We start from the raw sequence: 23,927 nt of genomic DNA, 5'->3' as shown, positions 1-23,927 counted from the left end.
GGTGGCATAAGGATGCCCAGTTTTGGGTCAACCACTGGTGGATATAGGAGGAGATCATCATGGGAAGCAAGGATAATGTCAAAGATATTATTACCTCCAAATTTAAGGATAAATTGTGGGATGATATAGAGTTGGAGGGAAAAAGGAAGCTTAGATATTATAAGGAGGTGATCAACCCCACCCTTGATAACCAGAATTATCTCTCTATTTTGACAAGCACTAAGAAAAAAATGAACATTGTTAGGATTAGAACTAATTCTCATGAGCTTCGAAGTGAAATAGGGCAGTGGCCTACTCCCAAAACTCCCTGTGACGATAGAATATGTAAATTTTTTGATAATAAGAGGGTGGAAGATGAAAAACAATTCCTCTTAGATTCCCGGCTCTTACTCACATCCGCTCTCATTTCCCTAAAATATGTCACACTTCCAATATTCTTGACTTGTTAAGTCAGCCCATATATAGTGATCTTGGAGTGTTTTTTTCCCTTCTTTTTTATCATAGAAATAAGATTTTGAAGAATCAGAATTAGAATTTTTTTCTAAGGCCCGATAGATCGCTTTGGTCATATATAGATCTATATATATATATATATATATATATATATATATATATATATATATATATATATATATATATATATATATATATATATATATATATATATATATATATATATATCCGGTCGAGATCATATTCACGCCAGTACTGTAGTAGGTAAACTTGAAGGGAACGAGACGTAACTTTAGGGTTTGTTGATCTACTGCGTGATGATTTTATCGAAAAAGATCGAAGTCGTGGTATTTACTTCACTCAAGATTGGGTATCTATGCCAGGTGTTATGCCCATAGCTTCAGGAGGCATTCACGTTTGGCATATGCCTGCTCTGACCGAGATCTTTGGGGATGATTCTGTACTACAGTTTGGTGGGGGAACTTTGGGACATCCTTGGGGAAATGCACCTGGTGCAGTAGCTAATCGGGTTGCTCTAGAAGCTTGTGTACAAGCTCGTAATGAAGGACATGATCTTGCTCGTGAAGGTAATGAAGTGATCCGTGAAGCTTATATATATATATATATATATAATATTTTTTTTAATTTTATATATCCAATTCATATTAAACATTGAAAGAATTACAAATTTCCCTCATACCTTGAATTATAAATCACCTATTAATAGAACAAGAATACTCACTTTTGAGTTTATACATGTTTGATGTTAAAATATTTTTCTCAACATGCATATTGAAATATTTGAATTATAACTTGTTAAAATAAACTTTTCTTTGTTTTTTTTCTAAGTAAAACTATTCTATTGATATGAAACAAAATAAAAGTACATCGAGGCTCTGGCCTCAGCAGTGTTGAACAGTGTTTGTCAAAAAATATAACAGTCTAAGTGTGACTACCCCATCGATGGGGAAACTAGTCCGTGAAAGCAGAAAAAAACCCACACAGGGGTTACCAGTTTTGACCAAAAATACCAAACATTGCAAAAAACAACCAGGAGGAAAGTTTTTACAAAACATGACATAACAGAAATCATCCAATCAGCATAAGAAAACGCCAGCTGGCAGAAGGGCGACACCTGGCTGCCAAGTGTCATCATGATGGACTTCTGGAGGTCGTCTGGGGCAGGCTCTTCCTCAATAAGACACGCGTACTTGTACCACTCGTCCTACTCTGTTGACATGCCACACTGAATTCCACAATTTGGTTGAATGCCAGCAGAGCTGCCTTCGACTTCATGCGGACTGGACATGTCTCCTGCTCTGCCACCAGGTGCCTTCGTGTCTCCAGCTCTACCTTCAGCAACCTGCTGACTACCAACCAGCTTCTTTCCATGCAGGGTGGCAAAGTCCTCGACCAGCTGCTGCTTGCCTGGGTCTTGGGCACTCCTGTTCCTTTGAGCGGCCCTTTGCTACACCATTGTTCTCTGGCGGAGCTTCCTGCAGGTCATTTTCCTCAGAGAAGGTGATGGTGACTGTGGCAGTGATAACAGGCCTGTGAAGAGTGTTGTGGAATCAAAATTGAGTCATGTGAGGAGCGGGGTGAGGGGGAAGGGGAAAATTGGCCGTATGAACAGCTGTGTCCCTCCTGTGGGCACCTTGGAGCTGAGCCCGTCCTCTGCCACTGCAGGTATCTGGATACCGGCCAGAGAAGGTGTTGTATGGATTTGAAATGTCAGGAGAAGAGGAGGGGGAGGCAGATTCAGGGCTGGGCATAGCAGGAGGATGGATGCCTCCACCACGACTGCCCCCTCTTCTGCTACGCATGTGGTGGCGGATGCAAGCCATGACGGAATTCGTCACAGAGCTATGAGTGGGGAGATTGGAGGAATGGCTATGCAGAGAGCGAGTGGAGGAATTCTGAGCTGGAATCAGATTGCAGTGCATGGTTTGGGAGAAATGATACCCATTTCCCACGTCCACGCAGCTGAGCAGCCAACAACGGCTTCCAGTGATGGTGCGAGAGCAAGGCTCCGCTGCCTGAGGAGGGCAAAAGTTGTGGAGCAGAGGAGGAAAAACTGCGTTATGGTCTATGGAGGCCATTGCCTTGAGCTTGATGGAGAATTCTCGACTGGAGCACCCAATTAATGGCACCTGCAAGGCGCCATGAATTCCCTTCATTCTGGCTTGGGAGGAGATGTGGGTGGCCATATGGCCATTCCTCCTGCTGGCCGTCCATCTAATCACCATTAATGTCATGGTTATCACCCACATCCGGGCAATAAACTTTTCCTTGTTATTGATATTTTTAAATTTAAATTATTTTTTTTTCTTTATAAAAATTTGGTATAAAATTGTGTTATTTAGTATAGACCTTGAAATATTTTACCTTATAATAAAATACTTTTTGTTATTAATATATTTTTGTTTTAAATATTATACATCATGTAGTATGAATAATATTATTTTCTGTAACTTCATACTAAGTAGTGAAGAAATTACATGCCTTCCTCATATGAAAAAGTAAATTAAAATGTTGAAATCATGACCTCTCAATAACAAAGGTGTTTAAACAAAGAATACTCAACCAATTAAACCAAATCTTCTAGCTATATAATAAATCAATATTTACAATAAGTATATATATATATATATATATATATATATATATATATATATATATATATATATATATATATATATAGATATATATATATATATATTAAATTATAAAAATTATAAAACATGTAACAATATGTATTATCAGAGTTTGTATAGAGAGAAATATGTTAAATTTATATAAATTTGTTAAGATATTTAATAGATTCATCTTAACTTCATATCTAGTAAGCCTAAAGAGGAATCGAATCAATCTAGTTGTAAACATTTCCTTAAGTTTTGCATTCAAAAAAATGTTTGCATATTAAAAGATTTGATCCCTCTCGGGGCTTGGTAGATCCTAAATTAAGATGGATCTACACTAGTTTTAAAATCAATGTTTTAGTTTGAGGTTTATGTTGTTTATAAATAAACTTTATGTGGTTTTTATTTATTTGTTTTTTTATCTTTTTGTCTCCTTCAATTTAAAATTTAATATTTTGGAAAGTGGAGCTTTAAAACTTTAAATCTCATTATGTTTAAGGTTAAGTAACTCAGCTTTGGTGAAAATAGGGATGGTAAGGTTTGATTTCAATAATAAGGAATGTATTGAGGTTGTTGATTGATGTATCTAAATATTGATTTATTTCCACAATTTTAAAAAAGAATGGTATTGAAAATTAGCAACATAAATCCCCTTTGCTTGAGGCATGAGATTGCAACCATCACCTTGTCTCAGTGACATTCGCAAGATGGATTTGCTTTGAAATATTGCATTAAATGTTGTAATTGTTGAAAAACAAACTTGCTAAAGATCTTATCTCATGTTTTTGATAGATATATGGGTTGCAACCATCACCTTGTCTCAGTGACATTTGCAAGATGGATTTGCTTTGAAATATTGCATTAAATGTTGTAATTGTTGAAAAACAAACTTGCTAAAGATCTTATCTCATGTTTTTGATAGATATATGGGTTGAACAATCAATCATCTAATTCAATTGAATGGAATGAAATTATTTGTTTGTTCTTTTGGTGTAGCATAGAAGTGAGGGTTTAGCCTTTTATCCTTATCACAATGGATTAAATGTCTCATTGAGGATCTAAACTTGGGTGAGGACTAGATGAGAGTGCAAGATTTACCTCCCAACCATTCAAGTGATTACCTCTTAACTATAAAGATAGTTAGTTATAATAGAAAATAATTAGCATAAAGAATGAACAATTTTTAATATACATGAAGCTACGTGCAAAATACTTATAAACGTACTTAGGCAATTTATGTATAATGATTGAGAAAAGCAACACTGTATAAATAAGCAATTTAGGAATTCAACGTGACTACACACTATGAGTTAGGAAAGTTTCGTAAATAATATTTGTGATTATTATTTTTAAGTTTCATTAATCTAAAATAAATAGAATTATAATACAACATGTAAACAAACTATAGCAGAACACATAATTGCACTAATATAAATCTCAACAAAAACATCTAATCTACTCTTCTACCTTAATGGTATCCTCTTATAGAGGATTAAACCTTTAGAAATATGCATGACCATGAATGCTTCATATGAGAGAGTTCATGCCTATGCTTATTTTAATTCTATCTTAGAAAAAATAAGGGGAAGAGAGAGAGAGAGTTTCTTGAACAATTGTGATTGGGTATTCATGACATATATGTATACATCTAAGGACATTTTACTACTTCCTAACAAAGAAACAAGTTAAGAGAGAAGAACTTAGTCAGCTCAAACACTGATCCTTAAAAAGTTAAGAGAGAATAACTTAATCAACTCAAACACTCATCATTAAACATAAGCTTCTTAACCATTTTAGGAATTGATTCTAACAATACTATCATCTAATTTAGACTTGATTAAGGAAATATTTCAATGACATAATCATTTACCTAATTATAACAGTGGCATCTACCTCATGAAACACCTTATACACAACCACTTAACTTGCATGCACACACCTCAATCATATGTAATTATATTGCATAGCCCCTTATCTACTCTATTAAATCAATCATTCATAACAACATGTTCTCATATATCACGCATACTTATCTACCTCATGAAAAACTACATACACAACCACTTAACTTTCATACACACAACTTAATCATATATAATCATATTACATGGCACCTTACCTACTCTATTAAATTAATCATTCATAACATGTTCTCATAAATCTACCTCATGAAATGCTACATACACAACCACTTAACTTTCATACACACAACTTAATCATATATAATCATATTACATGGCACCTTACCTACTCTATTAAATTAATCATTCATAACATGTTCTTATAAATCATACATACTTATTTACATATAACCAAATCCCTTAAAAAAATTATGTACCTCTCACTCATACAATACCAAAACCAACCATAAATAAGTATAAAACCGCTATTAACATTACACCTTATTGTATCACACAATATAAAACAAAAGCTATAGATTTCTAACACACTCTCTTTTGTTACTCAAATTAGTATAATTTGACTAATAACCACCCTTTGTACCACATAAATGTAAAACAAGAAAGAGTTGGAGATTTCTAACACCTTCTCCCGTGTACTAAAATTAATTGAGTTTGGCCAATAACCATAGATTTTACGATGCATACAAATCTTTGCATCTACAAAGAGATTCTCATTGAGTTCCTTGTAAAACATGGCTTCTAATGCCCTATATTCTTATTGAGTTCCTTGTAAAACATGGTTTTCCTACGTGCAAAATACTTATAAACGTACTTAGACAATTTATATATAATGATTGAGCAAAGCAACATTGTATAAATAAGCAATTTAGGAATTCAACATGGCTACACACTGTGAGTTGGGAAAGTTTCATAAATAATATTTTTTATTATTATTTTTAAGTTTCATTAATCTAAAATAAATAGAATTATAAGACAACACGTAAACAAACTATAGCGGAACACATAAATGCACTAGCATAACTCTCAACAAAAACATCTAATCTACTCTTCTACCCCTAATGATATCCTCTTATAGAGGATTAAACCTTTACAAATTCGCATGACCATGAATGCTTCACATGAGAGAGTTCATGCCTATGCTTATTTTAATTCTATCTTAGAAAAAATAAGGGGGAGAGAGAGAGAGAGAGTTTCTTGAATAAAACTCTATTGTGATTGGGTATTCATGACATATGTGTATACATCTAAGGACATCTTACTACTTCCTAACAAAGAAACAAGTTAAGAGAGAAGAACTTATTCAACTCAAACACTCATCCTTAAACATAAGCTTCTTAACCATTTTAGGAATTGATTCTAACAATACTATCATATAATTTAGAATTGATTAAGGAAATATTTCAATGACATAATCATTTACCTAATTATAACAGTGACATCTACCTCATCAAACACCATATACACAACCACTTAACTTGCATGCACACACCTAAATCATATGTAATCATATTCCATAACCCCTTATCTACTCTATTAAATCAATCATTCATAATAACATGTTCTCATATATCATGCATACTTATCTACCTCATAAAACACTACATACACAACCACTTAACTTTCATACACACAACTTAATCATATATAATCATATTACATGGTGCCTTACCTACTCTATTAAATTAATCATTCATAACATGTTCTCATAAATCATACATACTTATTTACATATAACCAAATCCCTTAATAAATTTATGTACCTCCCGCTCATACAATGCCAAAACCAACTATAAATAAGTATAAAACCACTACTAACATCACACCTTATAGCCATAAATAATTATAAAACCATTATTAACATTACACCTTATTGTATCACACAATATAAAACAAAAGAGCTATAGATTTCTAACACACTATCTTTTGTCATTCAAATTAGTATAGTTTGACTAATAACCACCCTTTGTACCACATAAATGTAAAACAAAAAAGAGTTGCAGATTTCTAACACCTTCTCCCTTTACTAAAATTAATTGAATTTGACCAATAATCATAGATTTTACGATGCATACAAATCTTTACATCTACAAAAGGATTCTTATTGAGTTCCTTGTAAAACATGGCTTCTAATGCCCTATATTCTTATTGAGTTCCTTGTAAAACATGGCTTCTAATGCCCTATATTCAATGCCCTATATTCTTATTGAGTTCCTTGTAAAACATGGCTTCTAATACCCTATATTTCATACCAGGAGTTTTTGAAAACATGGTTTCTAATACCCTATATTCCATACCAAGAGTTTTTGAAAGTGATGGGACCAAATGGACAATGGATTTCATCTAATATCACTGTACGAGTTTACTTACTGGAATTGCATTTTATTATTCCCAATATTCGAATATTCACTTGATCTTCAGTTTTTGGATTCTCTCTCTCTGAATTACTAATAAAAACAAAAGAGATGACAATGGAGTATTAACCTAGAAAATTGTGGTTACATCAATATAGATATTTAGGTGTTCAAGAATACCAAACTAGTTAAAATCAAACGAGTCGACAACCAAAGATTTGAAAGAATAAATGACATACTTGGTATATGGCGTTTATATGTGACTTAAAAGTACAGGAATATATGGAATATACCATGTTTGGTTGAAACATCATCGGGAATCATTGATATTACGTTCATTTAAAAATATAAAATATTTGTATAAGAATCAGATCTGCCCATGTCGAATTATAGTAATCGTCTCATGATCAAAATCTTGATCCTCTATCTATTTGGGTCATTTTCATTTGTACAATCAAAACTTTTGGGATTTTTTTTATTTACGATATTTTTAAATTTTTTTTATTTACGATATTTTTAAATTATTAAAATAATTTTATAATTTTTGAAATTTTTTTTATTGGTTTAGAATATTTTGATGGGATATAATCGTTGTGGTGGAATGTATTTTTATTTTCTTATTTATGAGTGTTTGACAAATCATTTAAAAAAAAAAAAAAAAAACTAGTTTTGTAAGTGGTCATTTCGTTAGTGAGTGCGTTCACACTGTTATGGCACACACTATTATTGCTCTGTCCAATGATGTCAAAATTGGCAGAGTGCCATGTCCCTTGTGTAAACGAGGCAGTGCGAGGGGGGTGGGGCTGAACAAATATGTGGAGGAACCTTTCGATGTGTGGAGTGCAGAAGTGCAAGCAATGGTAAAGTCTAGTGGAAAATCCTAACTCGATATTATTTCAAATAGACTTGACGTACTTTGAAAATGTTTGGATGCAAGGATATCATTTGTGATTGAAGTTTTCATTGTGCTATCAGGTTTCCTCAAAGTGTGGAGGTGTGGAGGAAGCTTTCATTGTGCTTCCTCTACACCTTCGCATTGCATGTCCCGTTTTGACTTTCGAGAAATCACCCATGCACATTATGTTCCATTAAGTCTCTTTTGACTTGAGATTAGTTGATCTCCCTAGTGATCAAGAATACTCTCTTCGAGATTTCTGTTGAATCATGCATGGTGTCATTGCTATCATGCCTCCTATTTTTTCAACTTTAGGGAAATGTTACAAAACTCATTTCTCTCCAACCCATAAGACAAAATGAAACTCAAAGAGCTTAACTGGTTGGACTGTGGTGAGACTTAAGACCCCCCATCTCTTGTGTCCTACCTATTTTTCTTCCAATACTTGGTAAAAGCCCAAAAGGATATTAGCCATTAACGGAGTTTAATAATTGTCAATTTACTTAGTCAGAGTTCCTAAATATTTCAAAATTTATAATCAACATAAAATAGTGATGAACTATCTAAATCATATGCCATAAAATTTCTCTTATTATCCTTGCCGCAAGGCAAGTAATAACGTATTTGATTTTTGTTGACTTTCAATTAGTTGGACAGTTGACCAAAAATTAAATTAGATTTCACCAAAGTTAACATTAAAGTATTTGGTTTTATTTTTGTTTATTGACAATTTAATTTATTTATTTGCATTTCTATTGGTTAAGAAAGATAGTCTTATTGTGTCATCATTGTACTTGGCACTATGGTTGTCAGTGCATTCAATGGAGGTCAGTTCATCCTACTGGTTGATTATTCACTAGTTGTAACTTGTACATTTCGTATTGTTTAGAAACGGGTTTTCATGAAAGTGCTTGCTATAGTGAATTCCTCAGTGTTGCGTATCTCTATTCCAACGTTTTAATGCCCTTCTCCTGATATAGTGATAAAACCTGCCTCTTCATTGATCAACCCTCCTAATCCTGTTAGTTACAAAAAATTCATTACAAAGAATACTATTAAAAAAAAAAATGGAGCTAAAATCTCGACGATAAGGCCTGCTTGGATTATTTCACTATTCACGATTGCCAACAGGTGAGCCAGAGATGAAATGACGTGCCATGATTTCAATGGGTTCACATTGCAAGATACAGTCCTATGATCTCCCTTCCTCAACCACGTACATAGGCATTAATAAAGCAATAAACTCTTGTTATGTATGTTGTTGCAATTTAGGTTATTTTAGATGCACATATATTAATGAATATGCAGGTACATGTAATCGCCAGATCTAAACTAGATTCAATTCCCACTTTATATACTCCAAGCATATACGATATTAATGGCTCTACTAAATATATAATTATCAAAGTTCATTTAACTTCAAATCCAAGTGTGATATTCAAGCATATACGTTATTTATGGCTTTGCTTTGCTATTAGTGTATAAGTGAGATATATATAATGAATGTATGGACGAGATCTGAGATATATATAATGAACGTATGGATGAACTCTGAGCATCTTGCTACAGAATAATAAATTCCACCATTATTATATATCTATTAAATGGAGGTAGTTGGATTTAAAATGTTTTTAAATTCAATATTATCTATATATTGATAATAAATGTCACTGCCATTGTAAGGAGGTTGTTGGACTTTAGATGCCTTTAAATTCAATAGTATCTATTCACTCTATCTTTTTTTTCTTCTGGCAAGGGTGTTTATAACCTCATTCTATGTAACTCACAACCTAGCAGAATGCATAGGAAATTGAATTATTGAATCTGGAATTCACTGCACTATGAAAAATCGATCAAGTTGGATTAATCGTTGCACTTTTAAAAATCAACCAGGTGGATTAACTTGCCATTAAACATATGACTAATGGTTTACTCGATGTAAAGTTATTGATTTAGATGTTTAATAAGGTCTAAGAACTTTGGTGTAATGGAAAAAGTCAACAAGATATAAAGTTCTTTAAAACTTTCACTCAATAATGAATCATATCAATTAAAATAATTACCAAACCATAATACTAACCACCCACACAACATAATGTTATTGATTTGGAAATTTACTAATAACTAATTCAACAAAATACTCTTATATATAAAAGAGTTATAATAACAAACTTATTGATTGTGAAATTAAAATATATTAATAATTCAAAATAATTTTAATTTGACATTTATTGCATTTTAGTATAATAAAATCATGTCACTACAAATTTTATGTTAATAATAATTACATTTAAAAAAATATTTTAAAATAATAATTCTTCGATAAATTCAAAACATAATAAAAGTCCAGTTACTAAAATATTAAATATTAAATCACATCAATGAAAAAAACAATTATATTCTTATCATAAAAATAAAGATCATCTCATTTCCACTTATACACAATTATGGTATTTTTAAAAGAAAATAAAACTAGTACAATCACATTAAAAATATTAATGTGGTTGATATAGCTTAAGGCTTCATTTGTATTTACCATTTATAAATATATAACAAAAAGCTATTGCAACAAAAATATTATTATTAACTTTGATTTTACTTAACCCTTAAGAATCCAAGGTCATGATAGAAAACATAAGTGTTGAAGAGTTTCTAATAAGGGATTTTTTTCTAAAATTAGGCATGCTTTCAAAATCCCTAGGAAATTGTGGGCGGGGGGAGCCCACTTGGCACAAATCTAATTTTTTAAATTTATTAAAAGTCAATCCAGCCTAGCACACTACAACCTTTGATAAGCATTTAGAAGAAGCATATGCTGAGCATATGTTGTAAAAGGGAAAAAAATATTTCCAAAGCTAACTCCATGGAAGAGATTCCTCATTGATTAATAATCACAACAAATTCTCACCTAATCTCTCTCATGTGTAGGTTGACCATCAGTGGCCTTGCAATACACATAGTGTAGACATTCAATCCTGAGAATAATTCTCGGTATGATGTTATGTTTTTTGTGGGGTATATATATATATATATATATATATAACTCTTGCTTACTATAAAATATTTAATTACATTAAAAATATCAATAATTTATTTTACAATTTTATTATTGTTTGGAGCACTTTTTACAACACATTATGACATTAAAATATTTTATTTAAACTAAGCGGCAAGGAATGCTAGCTATGCAGCCTTGTTTTACTTAAGTAAAGCATATGGATATTAATGCTCACAATTCAACTTTTTGCATTGTAATCTTCCAAGGTTGTATTATACCCAGGAAGCTAATAATATCAATATTATTCTTGCATTATTCAGCTGTTAAATTTGTTTATGTTTGACAAGAAAGTGGTGCTTTGACACATCCACTGAGGTCATGATTGCTTCTTTTATCCCAGGGGGTTCACATCACTAATGGTTGAAGTGTCCTCATGGTAATAGTAATGTTTTATATAGAAATGGACATTGCCTTCACCTTTTTCAAGAGCAACAATAGTTGTTACATGTAGTATATAAAGAGAAGGATTTTTTGTGAGCGTGGTAAGCCCTACGAGACAATGCAATAGCTACACTAAAACCATCTCACATCAACAATGGAATATCAATTATTGTCCTGCAAGTATGGTGAGTTCATGACAAATAAACTCATCATATTTTATAGGACAGAGAACTATCTCTGGAGTTGAAAGTTGAAGAGTCTTCATGTTTATAATACTTTTTATGGAAATGGGAATTATCTTTACCTCTTCCTAGATCAAAGAGACACAACCACTGCCAAACATTGGATATAAAGCGAAGGCAGTTTCGTGATCATGGTTAGCCATAAGAAACAATGCATTGTGAAGGTGTAGAGGAAGCTTTGATTATGCTTCCTCTGCACTCCACACAATAAAAGCTTCCTCCCCACCTCGGACTGAAATTGATATATTAATTTTGTGTGATCCGAATACCATGGGTTGATGCCATTTTCCATTCGAATCATTCCTCCCTCCTTAAGAAGCAATAGTCCCCATTGTGTGAAGCTCTCTCCTGCAAAACCTTTGTTGAATATGAAGAGACACTAAAGAGAAAGGTTTTATGTGGTTAACCCATAACTATGATGAATGAAGATCCGAGGATAAAGATACCCTATAATGCTTGTGACCAACTGTGATACTGACAGTGTGCGGCATAGCAAATGGACTTCGATGAAGTGTGGTTTTGTGGATGGCCCATAACTTTGATGAACGAAGATCTGAGGATAGAGATGCCTTGTAATGCTTGTGATCAACTGTGATACTGACAGTGTGCGGCCTAGCAAATGGACTTCGATGAAGTGTGGCTTTGTGGATGACCTATAACCATGAAAAATGAAGATTCGAGGATAGAGATACCCTATAATGATTGTGAACAACTGTGATACTGACAGTGTGCGGCCTAGCAAATGGACTTCGATGACAAGGATTTTGTGCGATTGATCCATAACCATGATGTTGGTCGTTGAGGAAGTAGCAGGTGCCTACATAGCCTGCGGTGGGAGGGCACCTCTCCAAAGAACCCAAGCCAAATGCTTCTATGCTGAAATTGGTGAATGTGAAGCAGGTGCCTACTAAAGAGGGGTGGGAGGGCACGTCTCCAAAGGGAACCCGCTCCGAATGATGCTCCAGAATTAAAATGGACATAACTCGGTCAATATAACTTAGAATATTTATTATAACCTATTTTGGAAACAGAAAGACCATTTTGCATCTTACCATGTGTTGGAAATCCTTGTTTGGACACTCTAGAATATCATATTTGTGCTACAACTTTTCCGTCGTCACAAAAGTTCTCAAAAAAAAAAATAGTTGATTTTAAATCAGCGATATCTCCCAAATCCGAACTCCGATTCGGCCCATTTCCTTTTTTAAATTGAGAAATTTTTCAAGAAGATCTCAGATCTACAATCACTTTTCTAAAATTCGGCATCAAAATTTCAAACAAAAAGAAAAAGATAGGAGAGTCGCCATCCACGAATTGTCGTCGAAAACATTTATGCAACATAGCTGATTTTAAATCAGCGATATCTCCCTCATCCAGACTCCGATTCCACCGATTTTTTTTTGAATTTGAGTATTTTTTTGCAAGGAATCCATTTCTGTTTTTTTTTTGTAAATTTTGAACCAAAAATTTCCGATCTAATCTGCAAACTTGCTGCCCAAAAACATTCTTACAAAAAAATGAAAAAAGAAAAATTCTTCTCGCTTGGCCCAAGAAAATGCTCTGTGGAGGACGTAGCACATGCCTGAAGTTTGTTGAATATTGTTGCAAAATTTGAAATTGAAATATGCATCAAACCCTCATTCCCAAGGAATCATAACCTGCTCTGGTACCAATGATCCAAATCTTGGGAGGAGGCCCCAAGACCTAAAATATTGAAATGGATTTTGGGGGACCCCCAAGATCTGAAAAATTGACATGCCAGAAGAAAAAGAGGAGAATACCCAATAAACAAAACCACAAAGAATTTTTTTATTAAAACGAATAATAATTATAAAAGCTACATTATGGTGGACAAACTGTCCTTTTACAAAATGCGACTTGTTACTTACAGTATTTTTAGGTTACAATACCATAGGTAAATTCCATGGGTGAATGAATACCATGGGTGGATGTCACAATACCATGGGAAAATATCATGGGTTAATGAATACCATGGGTGGATGTCACAATACCATGGGAAAATATCATGGGTTAATGAATACCATGGGTGGATGTCACTTACAATACCATGGGTGGATAAATACCATGGGTGGTTTCCACTTACAATACCATGGGTAAATTCCATGGGTGGATGAATAACATGGGTGGATGAATATCATGGGTTGATGCCATTTTCCATTCGGATCATTGTGGGACTTAAATTTTTGGGTATGCACTTGCTTGATATATAATATTATTGGGTGTTTTCCTTGCCTCCATTTAATCCCACTACTTAATATGAATTTCATATAAGAGGTGGCCAATTTCTCTATATATTTAGGGCTTCGAGGAAGTTGTTATAATGATTGTGAAGCATGCATATCTCAGGGTTTAGCACACACATTTAATATGAGTCCTTGTATGATTTAATTGAGCCCCAAGACCTTTGTACATTTTCTTCAAATTCTTAAACTAATAAATGGCATCATGCTTTACATTTCTTTCACGCTCAAGCTTTGAAGCTTGAATTCATTGAATCATGCTTTCAAGTTTGAGCTCATCCTCCATCCTTCTCACTTGTTGGAGTAACTTTTCCCCCGAGGCTTTGCATTCGTTAATTTCTTTAAGACTTTGTTGCAATTCCTTCCGCAATTTAAGGGTTTCATTCTCAAATTTGGAGACGAGCTCTTCCTTTTCTAAGTCATAGATTCTATGGAGATTAGAGGCAGAGGAAAGTTCCTTTTTTTGTTATTCGAAGGACATTTTCATAGATTCAAGACATTCTTAAAGTCACCTCTTTTCCATTTGAAGTTCATTCAACTCAATTAATAGATATTTTCTCCCCTGCTTCCATTTTTCTGCAGCATCCTTGTTAAGTTGTTCGAGTCTCTTTACTATATTATTGGACTTTATTAGCTCAGATTGAAAAGTTGGAAAGATCTAATTGTAGAAGATGCGAGATTTGATCTTTGGTTTCTTGTATTGTTATGAAAAATACAATGTAGAGACTCATAAAATAATTGTTATTCACATTGTCCAAGGAAGTTATTATGCAATTTGAATCCTTTGTACATTAGTCAACCAAAAACACAACATATGAATATGCTAAGACAAGTTTTCCAACAATGGTTATCTATGTCTCTGAGGACATAACCTTAGTTCACTCCTTTTTAGCACAATACATAATAATATTTACAATACAAAAAATGTTAAAGTGATAGTTAATTCGTTTTCCTTAACAGTAACTTATAGTTCAATGATTATTAAATCGTGCGGAAGTGTGGATGTATCTTCTACATTATTCCCCCTTCCATACACAGATCCCCACTTTTGCACCTTTGCAAACATTCCCCACTCCTCAACCTTCTTCTACACACCTCTAGTGCACACATCACTTCTTCTGGATGAAATTTTTGGTTTATGTGTATAGTAAATGGACTAGGTCATATGGTAATCCTAGATTGATATGAACAATTGATCTGATAAAAACCATGAAACTTCCATAATGACAACAGGTGGTGTAGAAACATTTGATAGCATTGAGTAGGAAAGCATACAGGAAAGAAAAAATGTGGGAAAGAAATCGTGTGGAGTAATGCATGTGTGGAAGAAGTTGTCTACAGGACGGAGATGTATGGACGAAGTGTGTAGAGGTGGGAATAATAAGAGATTGCGGAAACAAATCCAGAAATAAGGCATTATCAAATAACGACAAAACATGAACCCCATAATGCCTTAATCGTTTCGACATATTGATAACTATCAAAAGAGGCAGGGAGTATGCTATTATGCAACTATCACTCTTGTTTGTTTGTTTACATATAATTTTGAAGAATTTTAAGTGATTAAGTTTTATACACAAGTTTTTAAGGTTGTTTCTTTTGTTGAGTGGATTACATTATCTTTATACCAAGTTAAATGTTGTAATTTCTTTAATGGATTTACATTGGATACCATCTATAAAATGCAATGAAATGCTAAAAAAAAAATTCATTTGTGTAGATTGGTGATCTGCTAGTGAACATCAATGGGGTTAAGGGCACTGTGATTCTTGAGGATTTTTCATCTCCTAAAGATGGAATAGTGGAGTTGGAGTTTGATTTAGGGTTTCTTTTTGGTAACAAAATTCACTACAATAATGATTCTCTTCCTTTAGGTTAGTCTAAATGATGCTTTCAAGTCACAGATTGAGGGAAGTCGATCCATTTTCATTATGAGTGGATTATTGGAGCCAATATGACGTAGGATCATGGACTTTATGGTTTTTTTTTTTAGAAATACTCTCTCCCTAGGATGTGGCATTGGCTTGGTGAAGTTTTAGGGTGCGTTTTTCTAGGTAAAGTTAGAATTTTTCCACTGAAGAGATGGCTTTTCTCTTTTATTTTTTATTTTGGGGAGGATTAATATCTTGTATAATGGCCCCTACTACTATGATGAAGTTGGTTTGGTCCTTTTTCCATGGCTTAAACACTTTGATTCTTCAATAACATTTTAGGATGTGCAACTATTATGGGTGTGTTTGGTTAGTTTACTTACTCATTTTGTTTTTTTGCCAACATTTTCATATTTATTGGGATTCCATTAGGGAGTTTCAATGAGCTACTCCAAAAAACTAGATAAAAAGTGTGGTCCTCACACTTTGGATCTAACGATTACAAATGGTGGTATTCCTTATTAGGTTTCTCTAAATTATGGGGGGTTGGTCTCATTGATTGAGTTGGACTATGAGAATATCACATTCAAGTGTTGTTTCTATCATGCTACTAGTCACATTTTCAGTGATTGTACACATAGGGATGTGACATATAGTAAGTGATGGACTACCAACGTGGGCACATCCTCTCCATTTCCTGGGGTGGTATAAGAGGATGTTTTGGATCCTCATGTTTTTTCAAGGGGCATCATTATTTCTCAAGTTGTGGAACAAGTCGATGGTCTTCAAGTGGGTGAATTTACTGATAGTGGTCATAACATTCGCTTTTACTATGGCCCCATACATTCATCAAATAGTGTGTATATTCTTATTCCAAGGGTGAATGCACTGTTCATTGACAATATTGGTGACCTCTCTCAAAGAATTTATTTTATTCTCCCCTTAGATGTCAGTGGTAAGGTTGTGGAGGGTTTCATTGATATTTCAAAGACTAAAGTTAGATTTTGTGTTGAATAATTTCCTATTGGTGATCCTTCTTTGGAGTCCCCTCTTATTATAGTGAGGTTTTTTCTCTTATAACAGCAATGAGGGAGTATTGAATGTCAAGTTTGAGGAAGGAATTGGGGTTGGGGTCGTGGTATATATTAGTGTATCAAAATCTCAAGATATTTGTAGCTCACTTATGCAGTTGGTTAAGGCTTCTTTGCAAGATGTACAATCCTTATCGATGGGTTTGGTTGAGAGTGTCTCCTATAATACCTCAGAGGATATGTCTATATTTCATCCCTATCATGATTATATTTTGAATTTTTATGTTCATTGTCTTTCTCCTAATTGTGTTGTTGGGGGGGGGGGGGGGGGTGGTGGTGGTGGGGGGGCTCTTTGTCCCCACACTTAATTATCTAGCCTCTTTTATTTCTTTGGATAGTATTATTTCAAGGTTAAAGGGTCATATCTAAGATGCATTGGGGTTTCATTTCTTCATGAAAGTCGGCATCTTAGTTATAATATTTTTTCTCTCCTTCTAGTTATGTTGTTTATAAGGCAATGTTGATCAATTTTAATAAACATAAAGCATTTGTTTCTTTATATTTTCACCTCCAAGTTCTCGTGCTCATAGGCCTCTTGAGAGGAAATTTAAGTGTCAAATCTAGTTTCTCCACTTTGTTATATTTTTTTGTAGTGAACTTTCAAGTATGTTCACTTTTTTATTTTGTAGGCTCCATGGATAAGATATTCTATACATATTTTAGGCCCTTGTTTTAATATGTATTATCAATAATTTTAATATTACCCATGGAGGATAGCAATCATTCCTCCCAACCACCCAAGTTAAACCTCTCAACCACTTGAAAAAACCCAATTGACACTACATATATTTATTTTTTTACAAGAAATATATTTATATTCCATATGAGGAATATACATGTTTTGATCCTCCAAGGACTATCAAGCTCAACAACAAGTTCCGAATACACACACACACACAAACACATATTCCCATATTCAATTCTCATATGCAACATGTTGAGCTCATAATGAGTATATCCTTGTACACACACACACATATATATTCCCATATTCAATTCCCATAAGCGACATGTTGAACTCATAATGAGTATATCCTTGTAATGGCTTCAAACTTTGTTGTTTGAGAGGTCCTTAAGCACCAAAATATGTATATTCCTTATATAATGGAATATAAATATATTTCTTCAAGGAATATGTGTGTGTGTGTGTGTGTGTGTTTCTATCTTCAAATGAATACTCAAACTCAATAACAAGGATCAAAGCCAATATAACAAGGCTCATCGTGTCACTTGCAAGAATTGAACCTAGGTGGGGAGGATAACAATCATTCCTCCCAACCACCCAAGTTAAACCTCTCAACCACTAGAAAAAGCCCATTGAAATTTGTGTGTGTGTGTGTGTGTGAGAGAGAGAGAGAGTGCAAGGTTTTTCTCCCAACCATTCAACCTATTACCTCCTAAATATAAGAAGATAATTGTTTATATCAAAAAAAAATAGTTTACATAAAGAATGAACAAATTTTAAAATACATGAACAAATTATTTTTTTTATAAGCTTGGTAGGACTACATCTTCATCATGTCCAACTTTTCACCTCGATTAGGTGGGGATAGTACAAGATTTGAACCCAATACTTTCGGTTCGGTGAGACTTCATTTCCATGGCCATTGCGAATTGAGCTACCCCAAGCGGACAAATTACATGAACACATTATGAATCAGGGAAGTTTCACAAATTTTTATTTGTGAATATTATTTTCAAGTTTCATAAAATTCCATTTATCAGTAATAAAGAGAACCATAATATAACATTATAGACAAACAATAACAACAAACATAAAAATTATATATATGAGAGTCAATTGGATGTAGCTCAGGTGGTTGGAATAAATGTTGTTATCCTCACTACTTAGGTTCAATTCCTGCATGTGACATGGTGAGCTCTTAATAAGTATATCCTTGTAATGGCTTCAAAACTTCTTATTTAAGAGGTCCTTGAGGATCAAAACACCACCCAGATTCAATTACCGCATGTGACATGTTGAGCTTATAATGAGTATATCCTTGTAATGGTTTCAAACCTTCTTATTTGAGATATCCTCGAGGACATAAACATGTATATTCCTCATATGATGGAATATAAAGATATTTCTTCAAGGGAAAATATATATACATATATGTGTGTGCATGTGTGTGCATGTGTGTATGTGTGTTGTTGGAAGCTATAGGGAAAATTATCACAATGGAGAAACAATACACTTGAGCCAACCACCTTGCTAATGTTGTGAAGACCAACTACAAATAATGTCAAAGTTGAAGGAAACTAGATTCCCTTCCTTTTTTATTTGGATTACTATGGAACAAGTGTCACAAATTGGTGACTCAATATTTACCAAGGATACCAACCCATCAATGAAAAAGTATAAGTGTTTCACTAGTAACTAGTCAAGAAAAGCAGAGTATTTTCTTCTCGATGAAATATTCAAAAAATGGGTCACAAACTTAAAGAATGTGTTGCATCACTAGAGAGTTGACCGACACATTCATCAAGCACTCGCAATCATATCACATATAGTTTCATTTAGATTTGATAAGAGTCTGGTGTGTCAATAATGACAAGGTTCAACCCAAGGAATTGTCGTACTAACCATATACACTTGTTATATTTGACAAATTCAATCAACATACAAGCATGGATATTCCAATCTCCAAATATATTTTTCAAGAAAATGAAGAAGTTACATTCACTTTGATTCACAAAGAATAGGAGGAGGAATGGGGGTTTGAACTTTATGTCGAACCATTCGAGGTCAATCCATCTTCTCCGGCATCATTACCTTAAAATAATTTGACTGGAAAGAAACAAACATGGAGGGATATAACACAAGTTGAAGAGAAATATTTTCGACTAAATTATGTTGAGGTTCTTCATGATATAACTTTAGATGAGCCTAAGCTTAAGAAAAAATTAGATAGAATAACATAAGAATTTCTTGAAGAAACAACCAAGAAGGGGAATTTGGAAAGAAGATAGACCCAAACCAAGGAAATGATGATATTATCAGTCAAAACCCAAATGTTGGAAGCATTAGGACATGAAAAAAACATTTGTATCCATACAATTAAACAAAAATTGCTTGCAAGACAAGAAAAACAGGATTAATAGGTTCAACAAGGGGGAACTACAGGCATGACACAAGTAAAATCAACAATTTATTCAGTAGTTGGAACAAGCAAGCCTCAGTCAACTTGAACAAAGAAAACATGGAAAAAAATAAGTATTCTATTAGAATTGGTTTGACTCAAGACTCCCTAGCAATAGATGGAACCAAAATTATAGAGGAAGAAGATAAGGAAGCATAGAAAAATAAAAATAAACAAGTCTCATTAGAACACACACAGTTGAATACACTTGTTTACAACAATCAAGGAGACAATGTTGAGAATAAAAACATAGTAGATAGGAAACAATAGTAATCATAACAAAACCTACAACAATAGTCCATAGGGCAGCCACAATAAACTACATAGCAATAACCAACAAAACCACAACCAGTTGAGCAATAATAGTAAAAAAACATCACCTAGTTGAGCCAACAACAAACACAAGAAATAATGTGAGATTTTTTAAAAAGGAAATACCAACAAAAGATACATAATGGAAAGGAGTGTTGAAAATGCACCACGAAAATCCTAATTTAATTTTTTCCTTGAATTAAATTAGGAATGAAATTGTAATTCCACATATCATGACAACTTGTATTAGGTAACTAAGTTAATTTGACATAGTTGGCTCAGTTGATTCGAGTTGAGGGTCTAACTTCAATCATGTAGAGTGTCTCCTACATTATAGGAACCCTGGTTGAGTTTATTTTGAGTTGTAATTAATTAATTCAGTCTAACTAAGTTAAAGTCGGTTAAACTAGTTACAATTGTTGGAGGAACTAGTGGGAGGTCTACTAGTGTGGTGTTGCCTGCATTGATCAACCAGTTAACTGATGATTCACTCACAAATAACTCATGCATGTCAGATATGAGAGTTACCCAATTGAGATTGGAGTTCAGGGACATTGTACTATTAGTTGTATAATCATCTGAATTGTACAGTTTATGCATGCAGTCAAAGGAATGCCTGTGATGATTGCACAATTCAAATTGAGAAATTTCCCTAGTTAATAGGGGGATAATTCCCAAGGAAACAACACAAGGAAATAGGGACTTGGCTAAGCAAAAAATTGGTTAAGTATTGGCCTTGGCTTGTCTAGGAAGCAATGAGATAGATAGAGATAGTGCAGAGGTTGTAATCTTGGAAGTATTGGCTCGGGCTTGAGAAAAGCATTGTAATCTTCTCATATTTTCTAACTAGTGAAATATACATATAGCATGGGTTTTTATATGTGGCTTTCCCTAGGAAATCATTGTGTAATGTGTTAATTAAATTCTTTCTCTTGGATGCTTCGTGATTTCGTGATCATTTAATTGTTGTTGCTGATGAGTAGAGTATATTCAAGCCTATTGTTTTAGGAAATTATAATTAGAAGTTTGAATCTACAAGGAATTTCTATAAGGATAAGAAGCTGAAGACTCATACTTCATCTACCTAGCAAGAATAATCGACTTCAAACCACAATACACTACTCAACCCAACACAGGCTTTTGATAACGAGGTATTTAAGTTATTTTATGACATTTCTCATCAAGCATCCTTTAAATGGAAAAATTCAATGCACAAATATCAATAAAGAAAGGGAAAAGAAGAATAAATATGGAAAAAGTGTATGGACCTGTTGTAGTGGCTAAAACCACCCTCCAAAATTTTCCCTATGCTTCAATTTTGGAGCATTCCTTCTTAACCATAGCAACTCATCTCGCATTGATCCAGATATTCGTGCTTCAACAAAGACTTGTATTTTTAGTTTGGCTTGTGTTTGCTCACTTAGTTGATTTTCTAACTCACAAGTTGATCTCCTAACTTGGTCCCACAACATTTTTGGGCTTACCCCAATAAACTACACAATTCTTGAGCACAGTTAGCCTTGTTGTTGGAAATTACGTAGTCCTAACTGCCAATGAGCCTTGAGCTCAGGAAATGCATAGTCATGAGGGAGAAACCCAACACTAAGCCTAGAATTTGCGCAACCCTCACTGAGCTTGAAACTATGCTAATAAACTGAGTCGGAAAGTTGTCCAATTCCCAGGACTGCATTGTCTTTCCCAATAGTGTGCATGTCAAGTTTCCCTGGAAAAAGAAAAAAAGTAAAAAGCATCCCTAAACAATAGGGATCTATTTTTAGTATCTTGAAGAAGGAACTTTCACTATTTTTAGAAAATTCCACCAAGTGTCACTTTTTCCTTGATTTTAGGCATGCACCTCATAAACCCTAATTTGTCCAAATCTATTTAATGGATGCTTCTAGAGCTCATTCGAACACTCGATCTTGGAGCTCTAGCATTCCATAGGAGATCAAGGAGCCTTTGATATGATGGTCGTCGCTTTTCTGGGTGAGTTTTGCTTTTGTCGTCTTTTGCCGCTTTTCTGTCGCTTTTTTTGTTTGGATTGTGCGAGTGTTGTTTCACTTGTTTCTCTACATGGTTGTTGGCGTTTTAACTTGTTTTAACTTATAGAAGTATTTTTTCAAGTTATAGATTGTATTTCCCAAGTGTCGCATGAGTTTTCTTATTTTTACACCAATCGCCATCATTGTAGAAACTCTCCTCTCATTCTTCGTTTTCCTTTCACTTAATTAATTATTGCACTTTTTTACATGCATGCATATACACTTAGTCATATATGCACTCAGCTTCACATCTGGGTTTCCCTTGACCAAATCTCACTTTACATAGCTTACACTGCATAATCTGGAGGCTCAAGCCACAAGCTTGGCCTCTCGAATTGCATAGATCATATCTTGAGTTGGCTCCAACTACGCACTACGTAGTTTCAGGAGCCAGCCTCCCAGCTTGGCCACTGAGACTGCGTAATGCGCAATCTCTCCCAAGCCTTTTCCAAGGTTGAACTACACATTACGCAGTTCCAGTCATCAAGCTTCCACCTTCATTGTTGGGACTACACAGTGTGCAGTTTCAACCATCAGCCAATCACCCATGTCAAGATAAACTATGCAATCCCTCACATCTAGTGCACGACTTGCTGCTTGAACTTGCCTTGATTTTTGTTTGGTTTTAAATTGACATTTGCTTGCCATGAGTGTCCTCTCTATCCCACAGGTACAGCAGTTGTTGAGAATCTCTCCAACAGTCATAGTTAACATGGAATCTAAGAAAGTTGCATAAAATGAAACTGCCAAGAGAAGTACCGGGGAAGAAGTTGAGCAGACATCAATTGATTTACTAGTGTATGCATCTTAGTTTTTTATTGAGAAGGGAACAACACTGACACAACAATAGATTAAATATACTTTTGCAAAAGACTTTGAGGCAGATTTGGAGGACCGGTAATCAGGGTTATACAAGTCTAAATGCAAGTACCTCGCCTTCCCGTGTGGAGACATCATCAGCTGGATTGTCTCCCATATAGATGAACAGACTATGACATTGAGAAATTCCAATGGGCGGAATCTTTCCACCTTCAGGGAAGAAGACTTTCAGTAGATGTATCACTTTCCCAAGCCGGTGAAGCTCATGGACTCACTCTATTATGTCATCCATAGCTATGTGAACACAAGAGACATTATCAAGCACTGGTTGAAAGATCCATCAATTTTTGGCAGACACCCACATATGTTTACAAGACAAAGTCCCTTAGGAAGTCTTAGTAGTTCTTAATCATCTTTTCCTGTAGAATATATGGTCAAGAGAGCACG

The sequence above is a fragment of the Pinus tabuliformis genome, chromosome 6, assembly GCF_031772625.1.
Source record: "Pinus tabuliformis cultivar Carrire ecotype Pingquan chromosome 6, CPIR1, whole genome shotgun sequence".
Lineage (NCBI taxonomy): Eukaryota > Viridiplantae > Streptophyta > Pinopsida > Pinales > Pinaceae > Pinus > Pinus tabuliformis.
The sequence above is the reverse complement of the archived record's forward strand: the minus strand, read 5'-3'. Positions refer to the sequence as shown.